Source organism: Aplidium turbinatum, chromosome 2, assembly GCF_918807975.1.
Source record: "Aplidium turbinatum chromosome 2, kaAplTurb1.1, whole genome shotgun sequence".
Lineage (NCBI taxonomy): Eukaryota > Metazoa > Chordata > Ascidiacea > Aplousobranchia > Polyclinidae > Aplidium > Aplidium turbinatum.
The window spans coordinates 44,911,735-44,930,526 of record NC_137473.1 but is presented as its reverse complement, the minus strand read 5'-3'; the positions used below and the strand labels follow the sequence as shown (position 1 = coordinate 44,930,526).

The window sequence follows — 18,792 nt, the reverse complement described above, 5'->3', positions numbered from 1 at the left end:
TCTGTTGTAGTAGCTTCTAGCATTCGGACTCTGGATTGGAAGATCCAGTGTTGGAATCGTACTATAAAAAGATTAGGCAGTGGCTGTTTGTCCGGCGCCGGTCTTTGAATCTGAAACACTATTTGACCGGTCATGACACCACTATACAGGCACCTTTTTCTCTTTCAAAGCAAAAGACGAGAAGCGCGTAGCCTATATAAGTTCTAAATTCGACAATTTTATTCAACTCGATCCGTGGCGCGTGCAATACTTCGCCGGCTTCTATTCTAGAGGGAATGAGTTCGATGCTACCCGGAAGCGTTCTTTTTTATTTTTCTTTAACTAAATTTTGACCCGAAGTGCATTTTTGCAGTCAATTTTTAATTTGAGTTGCCTACAGCCCAATTTCTTATGTCTTTTCAAATGTAAGTAATAAAGTTAGAGTTTTTTTAATTTGCTGGAATTTGAGAATTTCTCTGGGTAATTTTCTGTTTGTGGCCGTGCTAACTACTGATATATAGCCTACTACATAATTTTTCATTCAGGCACGTTTTAAACCTTTCAAGGCTTTGCCACCTTTTCCCGTTCATTAACGTGCAGGTAGGTCTATATCGATTTTTGTAGTTACCGGTAGTATCTTTTTTGTTCCGGACGCGTTAATGACAAAAAATAAAATAATTGATTGATTGATGTGACCGTGTTTGCTGAACGAAGCATTACATTTTTGCTCTCAACAAGTTATTTATATACAGTAGAATTCGCCTATAACGGCTTCGTTTATAACGTCAATTCGCCTATTACGTCACATTTCGCTCGGTCCCGGCAGAATTCCTATCTTTTACATACATTGTAGTTCGGCTACAACAGCATCGCCTATAACGTCAATTCGCATGTAACAGCACCCTTTATTGGTCCCCAGACGTCTTTTGTTTGTTTATAACGTCACTTTAAGCCATCACTTTCACCACAAACGGTCAATCTTTTAACCCAGTTAGCGCTGCTGCTTGCAAAATGTCTTCCCTTTATTTCGCTACGTCGTTCTCAGCAGGGGCTTTAACTGAATTAACTTTTTTTCCGCGTGAAAAACTATCACGTGTAAAAAGCAGCTCTACAGCTGGCCTTTAAACAACTCAAAGCAACAGTTGTACAATGTAGCCTACGTGCAGTACTGTATAAACTAATTAACTTTTTTTCCCGCGTGAAAAACTATCACGTGTAAAAAGCAGCTCTACAGCTGTGTCAAATCCGTGTCAAAACCGAAACAGCTCAAGATCAATGCCTTTTTTGCTAATAAACAATGAACTTTTCTACTACTGTATGTAACGAGCTGTATTGCGCAAATTTCCTGTACCTTTTGCTGTAGGTTATTTTTTTTAAACAATTTCTTTGTTTACTGTATTTTCTGCGTGCCTTTTGTCAGTTTGGTGGTACACAGTAACCCTGATTGGATTATACACCTCTTTCTTTCATCAAAAGACAGTTGTGGAATAGTTTGCAGTAGTTTGTCTATAACGTCAATTCGGCTATAACGTCAGTTTTTGCAAATCCCCTAGAGGTGCCATTATAGGCGAATTCTACTGTACAATGCTTCTTTTAAAAAAATGGTATGTAAATGTAATGCAACTCAAATTAAAAATTGACTACAAAAATGCACTTCGGGTCAAAATTTAGTTAAAAAAAAAAAGAACCCTTCCAGGTAGTATCGAACTCATTCCCTCTAGAATAGGATTCGGCGAAGTATCGCACGTGCCACGGATCGAGTTAAATAAAATTATCGAATTTAGAACTTATATACACGCTTCTCGTCTTTTGCTTTGTAAGAGAAAAAGGTGCCTGTATAGTGACGTCATGACCGGTCAAATAGTGTTTCAGATTCAAAGACCGGCGCCGATCAAATAGCCACTGCCAAAAGATTACTAGGCGTGGCTGCTGCGACAGTCTTCAAAATGAGAAAATATTAGGTAGCCTACACAGAATTAAAAAAATAAGCTGTGACCCTAGCTAGAGAGTATATCTGCCTTATCTGGTGCTACGCCTTGCCCATGAGTAGCCAGGGAGTAACGACATTTGAGATGCAACTCCATTTTACCTCAGAATGAAACCTCTGCTGTCAGTTGCAGTTTATAGGCCTAGTCAATGCCCAGGACTGTTAAAAAGTGAGAACTAAATAATTGAGTGGTTTATCCAGCTGTGGTGATAAAACTTGTGGTAGGCTGATCTTTCGTGTGTGACCAGCGTGAATAATTTGAGCAGCAGGTCCAGGGTGGTAAAGGATAGACCCTCAGCCTTGGCCAAAGATTGAGAAGGAAAAGTCCCCATTAGGCTACAGGAAGACGACCAGTACTTATATATTACCGGTATTATTCGTGACAATGTCTTATAATACATGTTTTAAACCAATTTAGGTTTTTTCATGCTTTCCTGAGCACGTGTTGTATTTCATTTCATTGAATAACTTGATACTTGGATATTATCCTTGTGCATTTATGATGTGCCGGGAGACAACTGGCGGCTGGGAGACAACTGGCGGCTGGGAGACAACTTGCCCATCTCAGTGGGATTAGTGGAACTGATTACAACATATTTTAAAGAAGATTGCTCAGCGCTTTATCAATGCTTTGAGGTAACATACATTTATTATTATTTACTTGCAAACACAGATTTTTTAATATCCAACCTTCCCATTCCCGGAAGAGCATCCGACACATATATACTTTGCAAATTTATATATAGCTTATTTATAACTTGTGTGCAGGGCTGCGATTTTTGCCTTTTTCGGTGACGAGGTCACTCGACACGCGCCATCACTATTCGACAAACGCCGTGCCTAAACGAAAAAAAAAACAAAAGCAAAAAAAAGGAAAATAAAAAGGAAGAAAAAAACTGAGAGAGGACTGAACGTCGTCAGGTCGAGGAACAATCCGGGGGAGGGCATCACGTGATGCAATCATAAGAGTGCTGACTTACGTAAACTTTCTTGCGCCAGGTACTTCAAAGCAAGGTCTAAAAGCGACGCTTCACACGAGAAACTCTCAAGGCGTCAGCGCCGCCATTTTGAACACTGCGGGAGAATACTTTGATCGAAGTTCCAACGCCTGGCATCAAACATTTCGCCACACACGTTTTGTGCTATTCGACACAACGGGTTTCTTTTATAGATAAAATAACCGAAGTAGGCTACTTTAATTGTCAACGTGTGTGCAAGTTTGGATTGATGTCTGACTTATGCACTTGTTGTTCCAAGATTGCAGAAATGTTTTGCAATATGAATAAAGAATAGTAGACAGATAAACACGGTTGCAACTTGACTTCCATCCACTAAAAGGGTTTCTGTGATTATGTAATGGGCGATTTTGCATTCACAAAAGCACACAACCCAGCTGGCAAAACCCGTCGTTTTTACATTGATTCAACGTCTGCAGACGTTGAATCGAAAAAACGAGAAGCGAAAAATATACTAGAGTAGTCTATCACGAGTCACGAGTACGACCGCACTGTTTGATTTGTAGTGATGTAATAATAACCAAAAGTAGCGATACGCACGCTGTTCAGTTAAATCACGTTAAATAACTCAGGGGGAAAAGTAAGTTAATTTTGGGTTGATTCAACGTTCGAGTCAGCACAAATCTATTTAATTTTCCTGGCAGCTTACATTGCGTACCCATACAGCAAAAATCATCATTTAAATTGATTCAACGTCTACAGGCGTGAAATCAATGCAAAAATAACGAATTTTTCTGCCTGCGCAACAATGCCCAAGAAGAAATTTACGTTTGTTTTACATTAATTCGACATCTACCGACTTTGAATTATCATAAAATAACGTTAATTGTTCAACCAGGTACCGGTAACAAATTAATATCTCACTGCGAGATGATTGCCTCGATTTACGTTTACACTAACATAATTTCGGCACAATTGAGATACTGCGAGCAAACACGAGTCTGTTTGACAAAAAACTAGCTGTCAGAATCGGAATCATAAGACGCTGTATGAGAGGATGAAGCTGTCGCATCGTCACTGGAATACTTGAAGACGCAAAACTGCCCGTTCCTGAACGCGCAATGCCATATGATCAGAAGCATTATTTTTCTTTTCTGCCGAAGAACCGTTTATCTAATTTTGTAACATACTACTTTTTTAACTTGACCCCGTAGCTTTTCTAATTCCGATTTGTTTTCGTCATAAAATTCTTTACAAATTTTTGCAAAATACCACATTAACTTTTCCTTCTATTTGATAATCTATAGCAGGTAAATTCCACTTTTTTACTGTATCTTCTTTCACGATGATTTATATTCGCAACGCCACCGGTAAACAATAAGCATTCGATAAAAGAATAACTTTTGCGTAACAATAAGCCGGTATTTATAAGGTTGCAAACTTTTTACAGTTCACAAGAGCATTGTCAGCGCATAAAATAGCTTGCGTGATGCTCTGGGCTACCATCCTGTGACACGCGATGAAAAAGCGCATAAAATTTTGTTTGATTAAACATTAAAGCATACGGCAATTGTCGCAACAATCCAAGGTTTGTTGATTTGGCGACGGCAATGCTTTTGCCGTCGTAGATGGAATCACTCAACCAGCGTGCGATTAAAAACTTGAAGTAAGTGACTCTGATACCACACAACTTGTGCGGTAACTCGCGGCCAAACGCTTATAATCTGACTCTTGTGATGTCATATTACTATTCGACAAACAAGCGTAGAATTTTTGGTCGTTCGACAAGAAAGAAAAAATCGCAGCCCTGCTTGTGTGATATGAACACCATGCTACTACTGCTAATAAATTCTATTTCATTGCCTTCTTAGCGATAAGAGTGCGGCTATATGAGTGTTTGACAATGTTTGTATTATTTTCAATATCTTAAAGATGTTGAATTCAATTTGTAGGATTAAGCTATATCTCCCAGTTTGAAGAAACTCGTTTACCAGCATCGAATAATTGTGTGTTTTGGTAAGTTGTGAATGAGCGTTTGTACAATTTTGACTGATGTACAAGTGAACTTTTGAATTGCTCACCTAAATATGAAGTTGGTAAATGTAAATATGCACTAATTTCAGTCGTCGTAGTTTTATTTGTGCCTCATTGCATCTGCAGGGCCCACTCTTGCCAGTGCAGTGAAGTTTCTCGTATTCATTGAAGGCAACCTTGCAATGGAAACCAAGTCGTTTTTTTGTAGCGCTGGCTTACTTCTTCTGCTCATATTACGTCTTTGCAATGTCATATCCAGATAGTGCAGCTGCAAGTCTGGAGTTTATACAGAGGTATGTAAACCTGTAATGTGTTTAATTGTTTATGTATGAGCTAAGGAATAACAATAATGGAACTCCTCCCTCCTTCACAAAGTCATTCATACCAGTGACAAGCTGGTCTGGAGTGGGATTCAAATCCACGAAGTTCTTGACAGTGTCTCTGTACTGCAGCTAGTAAGAACTGCACCCATTACCGGAGGGATTGCGTCTTAGACCACTCGGCCATCCAGACTGATTATTAGAGGTGTTAAACTGGTCATACTAGTTATGTACGCAAGTTCCAAGCCACAACTCCAGAGCATGACGATTATTCTAAGGTTTGTGGAAGTGACAACGCATTCTGATCAATTTGAAGGTTTCACCACACGATGGTATTGTGATGTAGTTACAAACATTGCTAAATTTCACGGTCAAATTTGAAAAGATCCACTGATATAACTTGTGTTGTTTCCTCAGATACTTTGCTCGCATTGGGGTCATCCGTCATGACAAGAAAAAGAAAAAGTGGGATGTGCACCCTAAAGTACTCCGACTGTGCAACGAGGTCATGCTTCGGCAGGGATGTTTGTTATGAAGATTGAAGCAAGTCAAGAAATTCACTGTTCAGTCGCTACTGCTTCATGCTTCGCCGAAATATAGCCTCGGCTGAACTCTGCAGTTAAAAAAGCGAATCCACGTGTTCGTGAAACGTCAAACAAATAGCTATACAGTAGAACTCGGTTAATCCGGATTCGATTTGACCGGCGATTCCATCCGGATTAGGCGAAGATCCGGATTAACCGATGACGGTTTTTATCAAGCCTGACGTTACCTAGATAGAAGGGTATCGGTAAAAATCACCGAAATTGCACGCATTAGTGTGGTCATCTGTCAATTCCGAGACGCGCGATCACCATATTAGCGATAGAATTCTTTTGAAATGCTGTAGCCTATGCATGTAAAACGATTGTATTTGTAGACTCTGCGTCTAACGCAAGAACACACTGGCAAAAGTTACATCTTCAGACATGCGTGTCGGAATAATCTGTAGTCACTCAAAACTTTTGAAAACAGTTACGGAAGACGAGTTTCTTTGGAAAACTTACAAAAAATCAAACAAAGTCTTCTATTGGAAAAACAACACCGACATACCGCCGAAAATTCCACCGACATCTTTTCAAGTTACAGTACGAGTTTGGGCATTTGCGCACGAATTTTGCGTTAGGAGGGATTACTGTTCATGAAAAGAAGAAATCCGCAATAGTTTATTGCGTCACATTAACGGAACAATAGATAAGAAATTTCTCGCAATAAGCCTCGTTACGTTTTTGCATAAAATGGCAAAACTGTCTGGAAAATCCGGATAAGGGAACGTTCAAATATTACGTAACGCCTTCGAGGGGGAGGGGGGGGTTTATGTAAAGCGTTACGTTAGCGTCACATCGGGGGGGAGGGGGTTCAAGCAAAACGTTACGTAACGCTTTCGAGTACGAAATGGTAGTTTTTTGTGCTGAATTCGTAGTGAAAAAGCGTTACGTTGGCGTTACATGGGGGAGGGGGGGGTCAAAAATTCGGAAAAAAAGCGTTACGTAATATTTGAACGTTCCCTAAAGCGATAGAGAAAGCGCAACTTTTGTCCGGAATACGCGAAGATCCGGATTAAATACATTTTAACGTTTATAGATGCCTTCAATTAGGCGTCTATAAAAATATTTTTCGGAATTTTATTTTTGAATCGTGTTCAGAATTAAATTTCCTTTCCAGGGGTGGCAATTTCGTGGTGGGGCAGACGAAGGAAACGCGAGCAGAATGGTTTAAAAATGGGGGAAATGTCTTACAAATTTAAAAATAAATAGAGAATTTAACGTTTATAGACGCCTTCAATTAAGCGTCTATAAATATATCTTCCCGAAATATTTTTCGGAATTTTATTTTTGAATCGTGTTCAGAATTAAATTTCCTTTCCAGGGGTGGCAATTTCGTGGTGGGGCAGACGAAGGAAACGCGTGCAGTATGGTTTAAAAATGGGGTAAATGTCTTACGTATTTAAAAATAAATAGAGAATTTAACGTTTATAGACGCCTTCAATTAAGCGTCTATAAATATATTTTTCGGAATTTTATTTTTGAATCGTGTTCAGAATTAAATTTCCTTTCCAGGGGTGGCAATTTCGTGGTGGGGCAGACGAAGGAAACGCGTGCAGAATGGTTTAAAAATGGGGTAAATGTCTTACGTATTTAAAATTAAATAGAGATTTTAACGTTTATAGATGCCTTCAATTAAGCGTCTATAAAAATATTTTTCGGAATTTTATTTTTGAATCGTGTTCGGAATTAAATTTTCTTTCCAGGGATGGCAAGCTCGTGGTGGGGCAGACGAAGGAAACGCGAGCAGAATGGTTTAAAAATGGGGTAAATGTCTTACGTATTTAAAAATAAATAGAGAATTTAACGTTTATAGACGCCTTCAATTAAGCGTCTATAAATATATTTTCCCGAAATATTTTTCGGAATTTTATTTTTGAATCGTGTTCAGAATTAAATTTCCTTTCCAGGGGTGGCAATTTCGTGGTGGGGCAGACGAAGTAAACGCGAGCAGAATGGTTTAAAAATGGGGGAAATGTCTTACGTATTTAAAATTAGAGATTTTAACGTTTATAGACGCCTTCAATTAAGCGTTTATAAATATATTTCTTCGAAATATTTTTCGGAATTTTATTTTTGAATCGTGTTCAGAATTAAATTTCCTTTCCAGGGGTGGCAAGCTCGTGGTGGGGCAGACGAAGGAAACGCGAGCAGAATGGTTTAAAAATGGGCGAAATGTCTTATAAATTTAAAAATAAATAGAGATTTTAACGTTTAGGGGAGACTCGGGTAAGTTGGCCCAGCAAAATGAAAAATTGAATTTGTGAGCTAATAAAAAAACATATGTTAAAGCGAATGCTATTGAAGAGTAGAGAATTCATCACTCTAGAAGTGGACATATTCTTGCATCAAACAAACATTCTTAGGTATATAATTTTTTAAGTTTTCCGAAAAAAATAAAATGGACCATCTTGCCTTCCTGTGCGGGTAATTTGGCCCAACATGGAAGGTAAGTTGGCCACGTGGGCAACATGTCCATCTACTACGGTATATTAAACACTTAAACAGTGGAAAGTTCTCTTTCTCCCCAATTTTATTTTCTTTCTAATTATTTCTTGGTTTTATAGAGGCATACATACCGTACATAATTTCTTCTATGTATGCAATGCATTCATGCATGGTTTATAATATAATATATTATTAGGCTATAATGCTGTATTTTACCTCAGTAAACTTTTTTTACGAGTAACCTACACCAAATAAGCTTTCGAAAATAACAAAGGTTGTAGGACCTTGTTTGCAATAGGCTACAAATCCCATTTTTGCATGGGTAGCCTACCAATATCGGAGCATTTTTTAATCTATCTCCAAAACGAGGTACGTTTTAGACCGTCGTTTGAGAAGTGGTTGATAGACCTACACATTTCCGCGATTGGTTTTCTTGATTACTTACTAATATTCTATTATTACCATATGGGTTAGGAATAAGTTGTCGCAATTTGTGGCATAAAAACGATGTTAGGAAGTGTATTATTGATCGTTTAAAGCCGATGTAAAGCCGCGATTTATTTACTGTGGATACTTGATGATAGGCGACTTCAATCTTGCAAAAATAAGTCATCGTATTAATTAGTCCATTATCATTCTATGTAATACCTCATGAAGGCAAGTTGGCCATGGTGGCCAACGTACCCACCCACAAAATGGGCCAACTTTCCTGCATGGCAACCATATTGTAAAAACTAAAATTTTTGTCAAACTATCGAGCTTCTAACAACGGTTTCACCGTCAACGTGAGCCTTAATAACCACTTTAGCGCTGCACTCACTAAATAATAACCTTTCTTATATAGTAAGAAAAAACTCACTCGACATCTAAAAAATTCTAAAATCCAAAAATTTCAAAAATCATAATTTTTCATACAAAATTTGTCCTCACATTTTTATACTGCTTGCTAGAGCCTCCCAACTTGGTGATAAGGTAGTTTCAACAGCACTTTCTCAGTATGCGTACGATACGTAACAATAACTATTGTAGTAAAAAAATTATTTAGAGTGGGCCAACTTGCCTATTGGGCCAACTTACCTGAGTCTCCCCTATAGACGCCTTCAATTAGGCGCCTATAAAAATATTTTCCCGAAATATTTTTCGGAATTTTATTTTTGAATCGTGTTCAGAATTAAATTTCCTTTCCAGGGAGGGATGGCAAGCTCGTGGTGGGGCAGACGAAGGAAACGTGAGCAGAATGGTTTAAAAATGGGGTAAATGTCTTACGTATTTAAAATTAAATAGAGATTTTAACGTTTATAGATGCCTTCAATTAAGCGTCTATAAAAATATTTTCCCGAAATATTTTTCGGAATTTTATTTTTGAATCGTGTTCAGAATTAAATTTCCTTTCCTGGGGTGTCAATTTCGTGGTGGGGCAGACGAAGGAAACGCGTGCAGAATGGTTTAAAAATGGGGTAAATGTCTTACGTATTTAAAATTAAATAGAGATTTTAACGTTTATAGATGCCTTCAATTAGGCGTCTATAAAAATATTTTCCCGAAATATTTTTTGGAATTTTATTTTTGAATCGTGTTCAGAATTAAATTTCCTTTCTAGGGGTGGCAATTTTGTGGTGGGGCAGACAAAGGAAACGCGAGCAGAATGGTTTAAAAATGGTGGAAATGTGTTACGTATTTAAAATTAAATAGAGAATTTAACGTTTATAGACGCCTTCAATTAAGCGTCTGTAAATATATTTTCCCGAAATATTTTTCGGAATTTTATTTTTGAATCGTGTTCAGAATTAAATTTCCTTTCCAGGGGTGGCAAGCTCGTGGTGGGGCAGACGAAGGAAACGCGAGCAGAATGGTTTAAAAATGGGGGAAATGTCTTACAAATTTAAAAATAAATAGAGTTTTTAACGTATATACACGCCTTCAATTAAGCGTCTATAAAACTATTTTCCCGAAATATTTTTCGGAATTTTATTTTTGAATCGTGTTCAGAATTAAATTTCCTTTCCAGGGGTGTCAATTTCGTGGTGGGGCAGACGAAGGAAACGCGAGCAGAATGGTTTAAAAATGGGGGAAATGTGTTACGTATTTAAAATTAAATAGAGAATTTAACGTTTATAGACGCCTTCAATTAAGCGTCTATAAATATATTTTCCCGAAATATTTTTCGGAATTTTATTTTTGAATCGTGTTCAGAATTAAATTTCCTTTCTAGGGGTGGCAATTTCGTGGTGGGGTAGACGAAGGAAACGCGAGCAGAATGGTTTAAAAATGGGTAAATGTCTTACGTATTTAAAATTAAATAGAGAATTTAACGTTTATAGACGCCTTCAATTAAGCGTCTATAAATATATTTTCCCGAAATATTTTTCGGAATTTTATTTTTGAATCGTGTTCAGAATTAAATTTCCTTTCCAGGGGTGGCAAGCTCGTGGTGGGGCAGACGAAGGAAACGAGCAGAATGGTTTAAAAATGGGGGAAATGTCTTACAAATTTAAAAATAAATAGAGTTTTTAACGTATATACAGCCTTCAATTAAGCGTCTATAAAAATATTTTCCCGAAATATTTTTCGGAATTTTATTTTTGAATCGTGTTCAGAATTAAATTTCCTTTTCAGGGATGGCAAGCTCGTGGTAGGGCAGACGAAGGAAACGCGAGCAGAATGGTTTAAAAATGGGGGAAATGTCTTACGTATTTACCAGTGGTGCCTGTTCTGGTGCTATGAAGTCTAATACAGGGTCGAGTGGTGCCGGTCTTGTTGTTGTGAGGTCTGCTAAAAGGACGAGTAGTGCCGGTCCTGTTGTTGTGAGGTCTGGTACAGGGTCGAGTGGTGCCTGTTCTGGTGCTGTGATGTCTGCTTCCGGTACGAGTGGTGCCTGCTCTGGTGCTATGAAGTCTAATACAGGCTCGAGTGGTGCCGGTCCTGTTGTTGTGAGTACTGGTACAGGGTCGAGTGGTGCCTGTTCTGGTGCTTTGATGTCTGCTTCCGGTACGAGTGGTGCCTGCTCTGGTGCTATGAAGTCTAATACAGGGTCGAGTGGTGCCGGTCCTGTTGTTGTGAGGTCTGCTAAATGGACGAGTAGTGCCGGTCCTGTTGTTGTGAGGTCTGGTACAGGGACGAGTGGTGCCTGTTCTGGTGGTATGAAATCTGACACATGTACGAGTGGTGCTGGTCCTGTTGTCGTGAGGTCTGCTAAAAGGACGAGTAGTGCCGGTCCTGTTGTTGTGAGGTTTATGACAGATGTGTTTTTTGTTTCAGAAATCATGATTTGGTAGAACCAGCAGCAGTTGAATCTCTAAGCAGCGGCGATACAAAATTTTACAATGGCCATGCTAACATGTATTGCAAGCACTCGCGTTGTTGTGAATGCTCAGTAAAGGGGACCATTCGTATATTTTCGTACGTTGATAAAGTTGAAATAGTCGTAAGTGTGAAGGGGAAGCGTAGCCATGAATCGCATTGCGTTAAACGAAGGCCGGTCGCAGGAGAACAACGTAAATTACTTATGGAACAATTACAATGTAAACATCCTAGCGAAGTTGGCCAAAAGTTGGTAGATGACTTAACTGAAGATGAACTATTTTACGGAGCGTATAACTTTGCTCCTGCCTCGTCTGTTTTGAGAAATATAAAAAGTGAAGGTAAGCTTTGCAATAGATACTCAAAAAATTGGATGTATAACATCAATCACCTGAGATACGAGTTTGAAAAGAAAAATCGAACCTTTATAAGACAAATAACTACACATCCACCAGGAGTTATAATGTATTCAAATGCACAAGTGAAACTTTATCGGGATTTATGCCCCATTGATGTAGTTTATTTCGACGCAACTGGAAGTATAGTCAGAAAACAAGAAGGTGAAAAAGACTTTCAAATTTATTCGCTTTTAGTGAGAAGCCTATACACCGGGGGTCCAGCGCTCCCGGTGGCAACAAACATCGCAACAACTCATAATTCTGAGAGTATACGGAGTTTTCTGGGAAAATTTTTAATGGACACTGTAAAAATTTGCGGGAAAGTAAAAAAGCCGGCATTGATGATGATTGACAGTTCCATGGCTATGTGGAATGCTGTATTATGTGCAATGAGACAAGGTTAGATTATTACAACAGATGCTGGAGAGTAGTTACAGGCGAGGCAATAAGAAAAAACGTTCGTTCACAATTGCTTGAGTCATGCCATGCGTGCAGCTAAAGTTATGGCAAAAAAACATTACAAACATAAACAACACAGATTGACTGCAATGCATTGGATTTCGTTGTTAGGCTATTTGCATGTACAACCCTGCGTGAACTGGACGAAATAATGGAAACCATTATTTGGGTAACCAATTGCGAACGAACGTCTTTTCAAGTGGACTATCATTTTAACAGACTGCATCAAGGCGTTAAACCTTACGAAACTAAATCAAAAGTAACAAATGAAATTGAAGAAACCGATGTAAACGACCTGACTGACCATTTTCATACCAGCATGCGTGAGGATCAAAGACAAGAATTGAAATCTCCATTTTACTTACGCTACCATAACCGACTTGTCGCTTTTTTAGATTCTAATAACTTTTCGTATCACCTTAACCATTGCAATTCAAAGCTAAAGCACGAAAATGTTTATATGGACAAAACCTTTTGTTCCCAACTCATTCGAATTGTTTTAAGTCGAATTAGTACAACTTCGCAGCTAATTCTGGGAGATTTATCCCGGCATTCGTCTCATCATCAATGATCAACTCCACTTTCGGTATTCCTCTTGGTTTAAAAATGTTATTTCTTCCGAATTAAGAAATATTTCTCGGGATAACTTAACTCAAGGAATCATTGAGCAGCATTTTTGGGATTTGAAACAAATGTATTTAAAAGGAAAGCGAGTTGTAAGTATCGATAATTTTGTGGAACAATATGAAAATGAAATCAGAACTAGTGAAAAAATATACTCTGCACATTATATCCACCAAGGTTACAGAAAACCTCACATTTCTTCCAAAAACAAAAGCGACCAAACATTGAAAGATCAGTCAAACCATTGCACTAGTCTGGTAGTTTCTAAATTTAGAAAACCAAAAAAACGTCGTTCAACTGGGTTTTACACTAACAATGAATCAAAAAAGCATATTCGATACGCAATGTCATAAGTGACTCCATGTCCACATCGGCTGTTTATAAAAACACTGCTTTTGCAACCTCTATGTGTGATGACAAACGGATAAATGACTTTTGGACTGCTATAAAAAAAGATTTCGAGTACATGAAGGAATTTTCAACAAAGGTGTGGCACGGTTTGGCAATAAATCGTAACTGTTTATCTGATACCGCTCTCGTAATAGACAAAAACCACGAAGTGTCTTGGCTAGCTTTACTTACGGCGTGTAATAACCCCTGTAGGAAAATCAAGAGCGAATTGGAAAAGCACTATACAAATCCATCGGCCGTTGATTGGCTAAGCAAACGTCTGGTAGAGGCTTACATTTTGCTAAAAGTCAATGAACCGAGCAACATTAACGCCATAGGAGCTTTAGACTGCGATTCCACAAGCAAGCTTCTTCAAGGAACACCCGTAAAGTCAATAAAATTTTTCAAAACGGCCATGATAGAAAACGAGGACAAACTGCGACCCGTCGTTTTTCTGCCTTTCTTGTGCAATGGTCATTTTCGTTTGTTACATTTTTCCATCCAAAAGGAGTTGTTACATTGCTATGATTCATTAAACAATGGCATGTCCAGTGATGTTTCAAAGTTCTTTCGTGACGGCGTAGATTGTTTATTAAATGTCTTGGTTGATTACGGGCTATGTAAGGACGACTGTGCCGTAGACACTAAACACATCTTGATGCAACCAGACAACAATACTTGTGGAGTGGCCGTTTGCATGACAGCGGATATTCTTTGCAACAACAGCAATGAAAAGCTTAACCAAAGAAATTTGGATGTTGATTTTTTCACAACCTATCGACATTGGATGATATATTACATCGTTACAAACGCTATCAAAGCTCATCCCGATTTAATGATTCTATCTGGAACTCCTAATAGCAATCTTCCACCTGGCTTAGTAAATGTAGGTAACTCCTGTTGGTTGAACATTGCATTGCAAGCGCTTAAATTTGTAATTATAACATGTGATGTGCCAATATCGTGGCTGGAAAACGACAAAGGTATTGCAAAACTAGACAGAAATTTATTTCTTATAATGCATAATCTTATTGTTAACAGAAACGTAGAAGAAAAACTACTTAAAAACACGTTGAATGATATAAGAAGTAAATTTCCACTGGATTTGCAACATGACCTTGCCGAATTTTTTAGCGAATCGTCATTGCCATTGTTATTAGAGCGGTCTGATATAACATTGGCACTGGAATACGTCACGTATCACCAGTGTATTGAATGCGGTTCAAAAAGTGAGCTTCATAGAAATAACGAAAAAGTATTATTTCTACCAATGTACCACTGGATTTCAGAAAATAATCTTTTATCCTTATATCTAAAGAACTTGCTTGTTGACAACGAAATGTCACCATGTTGTAAATGTACAAGTGTGAACTGCACTACGAGTGAACAAATATTTAGTTTCCCCAAAGTTTTGGTTCTGTCTTTAGGTAGAAATACTGGTGTAATCAAATCCAAAAGATGTGTCACAGCAGATGAAACTTTTACTCTTGAGGATGCAAATGGCGTTGAATGTAATTACAAATTCGTAAGTGCCATTGCACATTTTGGTGAAGGGAAGGAAAACGGCCATTACATTTGTTATTGTCTAGAAGGAGCCAATGTAGTTTGGGAATTTAATGACAAAAAAGTTCGATGTATTTCGTTCTGCGAAATGACAAAGGTAATACAGGATCGCGGATACTTGTTTTTCTACGTAAAAGCTAAAGACTGAATATAGCAAAAGAATCTGCAGCATCCTACTCGATTTGCTGAAAAAATGTTTAGAAGTTTATGTTGTGCTCACAGAATACAAATTATTCTTCATTAACTGATACCTACTACATAGCCGAGTGGTGAGGTCGGCTGCATAGCCGAGTGGTGAGAACTTGGAAAGGCAATCGAAAGGGCACTAGGTTCGATACCGTTCAAGAGCATGCGGCTGTGTCTTTAGCAGGACACTTAAAGGCATGCCTGAAAGTGGACACAAAGATTGGCTTCATTGCCTTCGTGTCCAATAATCCAAATCTTCAACCACCAGGTGTAAGCCTGGATACGACAAACAAACCTAGTGATTTCTAAATCAAATCATTGTAGATGCAGTAATCTATTAAAACTTAAAAAAATACCCATTCGAAATGTATAGCCGATAATCGCTTTCTAGAGAAATTTAAGGTTTCAAATTAGGATCTCTTCAATTTACACTTCATTTTGTCAAATTCTGAAAAGTTTAATATTGATGAAGCATTAACTATTCTGTACCATTTTTTTGCACTACTCAAGATGTGCTGTATAGGCAGGTGTAATATGGCTACTGGCGACAGGTCCTGCGTTAACAAAAAACCTAACGACCGCATAAGGTTGCCTCAAAGGTGCGGTGGCAAAACCTTACAACAGTACAGAACTTAATCAACAAATGTAACACAAGGAACTTATTTTTGTACAAGTCATTTCCATTATTTTCTGTAATTTCCAATTTTTCAACTATCTTTTATAAACGCTTAATTGAAGGCTTGTCAAAACGTTAAAATCTCTATTTATTTTTAAATTTGTAAGACATTTACCCCATTTTTAAACCATTCTGCTCGCGTTTCCTTCGTCTGCCCCACCACGAAATTGACACCCCTGAAAAAAAAATTTAATTCTAAACACGATTCAAAAATAAAATTCCGAAAAATATTTCCGGAAAATAATTTTATAGACGCCTAATTGAAGGCGTCTATAAACGTTAAAATCTCTATTTATTTTTAAATACGTAAGACATTTCCCCCATGTTTAAACCATTCTGCTCGCGTTTCCTTCGTCTGCCCCACCACGAGCTTGCCACCCTTGGAAAGGAAATTTAATTCTGAACACGATTCAAAAATAAAATTCCGAAAAATATTTCGGGAAAATATATTTACAGACGCTTAATTGAAGGCGTCTATAAACGTTAAATTCTCTATTTAATTTTAAATACGTAAGACATTTCCCCCATTTTTAAACCATTCTGCTCGCGTTTCCTTTGTCTGCCCCACCACAAAATTGCCACCCCTAGAAAGGAAATTTAATTCTGAACACGATTCAAAAATAAAATTCCAAAAAATATTTCGGGAAAATATTTTTATAGACGCCTAATTGAAGGCATCTATAAACGTTAAAATCTCTATTTAATTTTAAATACGTAAGACATTTACCCCATTTTTAAACCATTCTGCACGCGTTTCCTTCGTCTGCCCCACCACGAGTTTGCCATCCCTGGAAAGCAAATTTAATTCTGAACACGATTCAAAAATAAAATTCCGAAAAATATTTCGGGAAAATATATTTATAGACGCCTAATTGAAGGCGTGTATAAACGTTAAAATCTCTATTTATTTTTAAATTTTTAAGACATTTACCCCATTTTTAAACCATTCTGCTCGCGTTTCCTTCGTCTGCCCCACCACGAGCTTGCCATCCCTGGAAAGGAAATTTAATTCTAAACACGATTCAAAAATAAAATTCCGAAAAATATTTCGGGAAAATATTTTTATAGGCGCCTAATTGAAGGCGTCTATAAACGTTAAATTCTCTATTTATTTTTAAATACGTAAGACATTTCCACCATTTTTAAACCATTCTGCTCGCGTTTCCTTCGTCTGCCCCACCACGAGCTTGCCATCCCTGGAAAGCAAATTTAATTCTGAACACGATTCAAAAATAAAATTCCGAAAAATATTTCGGGAAAATATTTTTATAGGCGCCTAATTGAAGGCGTTTATAAACGTTAAATTCTCTATTTATTTTTAAATACGTAAGACATTTCCCCCATTTTTAAACCATTCTGCTCGCGTTTCCTTCGTCTGCCCCACCACGAGCTTGCCATCCCTGGAAAGGAAATTTAATTCTGAACACGATTCAAAAATAAAATTCCGAAAAATATTTCGGGAAAATATTTTTATAGACATCTAATTGAAGGCATCTATAAACGTTAAATTCTCTATTTATTTTTAAATACGTAAGACATTTCCCCATTTTTAAACCATTCTGCTCGCGTTTCCTTCGTCTGCCCCACCACGAGCTTGCCATCCCTGGAAAGGAAATTTAATTCTGAACACGATTCAAAAATAAAATTCCGAAAAATATTTCGGGAAAATATTTTTATAGGCGCCTAATTGAAGGCGTTTATATACGTTAAATTCTCTATTTATTTTTAAATACGTAAGACATTTACCCCATTTTTAAACCATTCTGCTCGCGTTTCCTTCGTCTGCCCCACCACGAGCTTGCCATCCCTGGAAAGGAAATTTAATTCTGAACACGATTCAAAAATAAAATTCCGAAAAATATTTCGGGAAAATATTTTTATAGACGCTTAATTGAAGGCGTGTATATACGTTAAAAACTCTATTTATTTTTAAATTTGTAAGACATTTCCCCCATTTTTAAACCATTCTGCTCGCGTTTCCTTCGTCTGCCCCACCACGATCTTGCCACCCCTGGTAAGGAAATTTAATTCTGAACACGATTCAAAAATAAAATTCCAAAAAATATTTCGGGAAAATATTTTTATAGGCGCCTAATTGAAGGCGTCTATAAACGTTAAAATCTCTATTTATTTTTAAATTTGTAAGACATTTACCCCATTTTTAAACCATTCTGCTTGCGTTTCCTTTGTCTGCCCCACCACGAGCTTGCCATCCCTGAAAAGGAAATTTAATTCTGAACACGATTCAAAAATAAAATTCCGAAAAATATTTCGGGAAAATATTTTTATAGACGCTTAATTGAAGGCGTGTATATACGTTAAAAACTCTATTTATTTTTAAATTTGTAAGACATTTCCCCCATTTTTAAACCATTCTGCTCGCGTTTCCTTCGTCTGCCCCACCACGAGCTTGCCACCCCTGGTAAGGAAATTTAATTCTGAACACGATTCAAAAATAAAATTCCGAAAAATATTTCGGGAAAATATTTTTATAGGCGCCTAATTGAAGGCGTCTATAAACGTTAAAATCTCTATTTATTTTTAAGTTTGTAAGACATTTACCCCATTTTTAAACCATTCTGCTTGCGTTTCCTTCGTCTGCCCCACCACGAGCTTGCCATCCCTGAAAAGGAAATTTAATTCTGAACACGATTCAAAAATAAAATTCCGAAAAATATTTCGGGAAAGTATTTTTATAGTCGTTTTTGTGATGCTTACTTTTCTTGCCATATCCCATATCGCAGTCTTAATAGATACGATTTTTTGTCTAACTTTTCGCAATTGCAGTTGCTTTATCTTTGACAAGTCGAGTTTTTTAATTAAATTTCTGTGTTCACTGTTCATTTGGCTATGGAAAAAATATAACATTTGCTTTGATGTGGTAAGGA

The 18,792-nt window shown here is 37.5% G+C and overlaps 1 long non-coding RNA gene across 1 annotated transcript; it reads left to right on the top strand.

Annotated features, from left to right (window-relative positions):
• Positions 1 to 2,501: 2,501 nt before the first annotated feature.
• LOC145764642 (uncharacterized) lies at positions 2,502 to 5,838 on the top strand. Its single transcript, XR_014288498.1, has 3 exons — positions 2,502 to 2,602; positions 5,083 to 5,249; positions 5,694 to 5,838. It is a non-coding gene; the product is annotated as an uncharacterized LOC145764642 (long non-coding RNA).
• Positions 5,839 to 18,792: the final 12,954 nt, after the last annotated feature.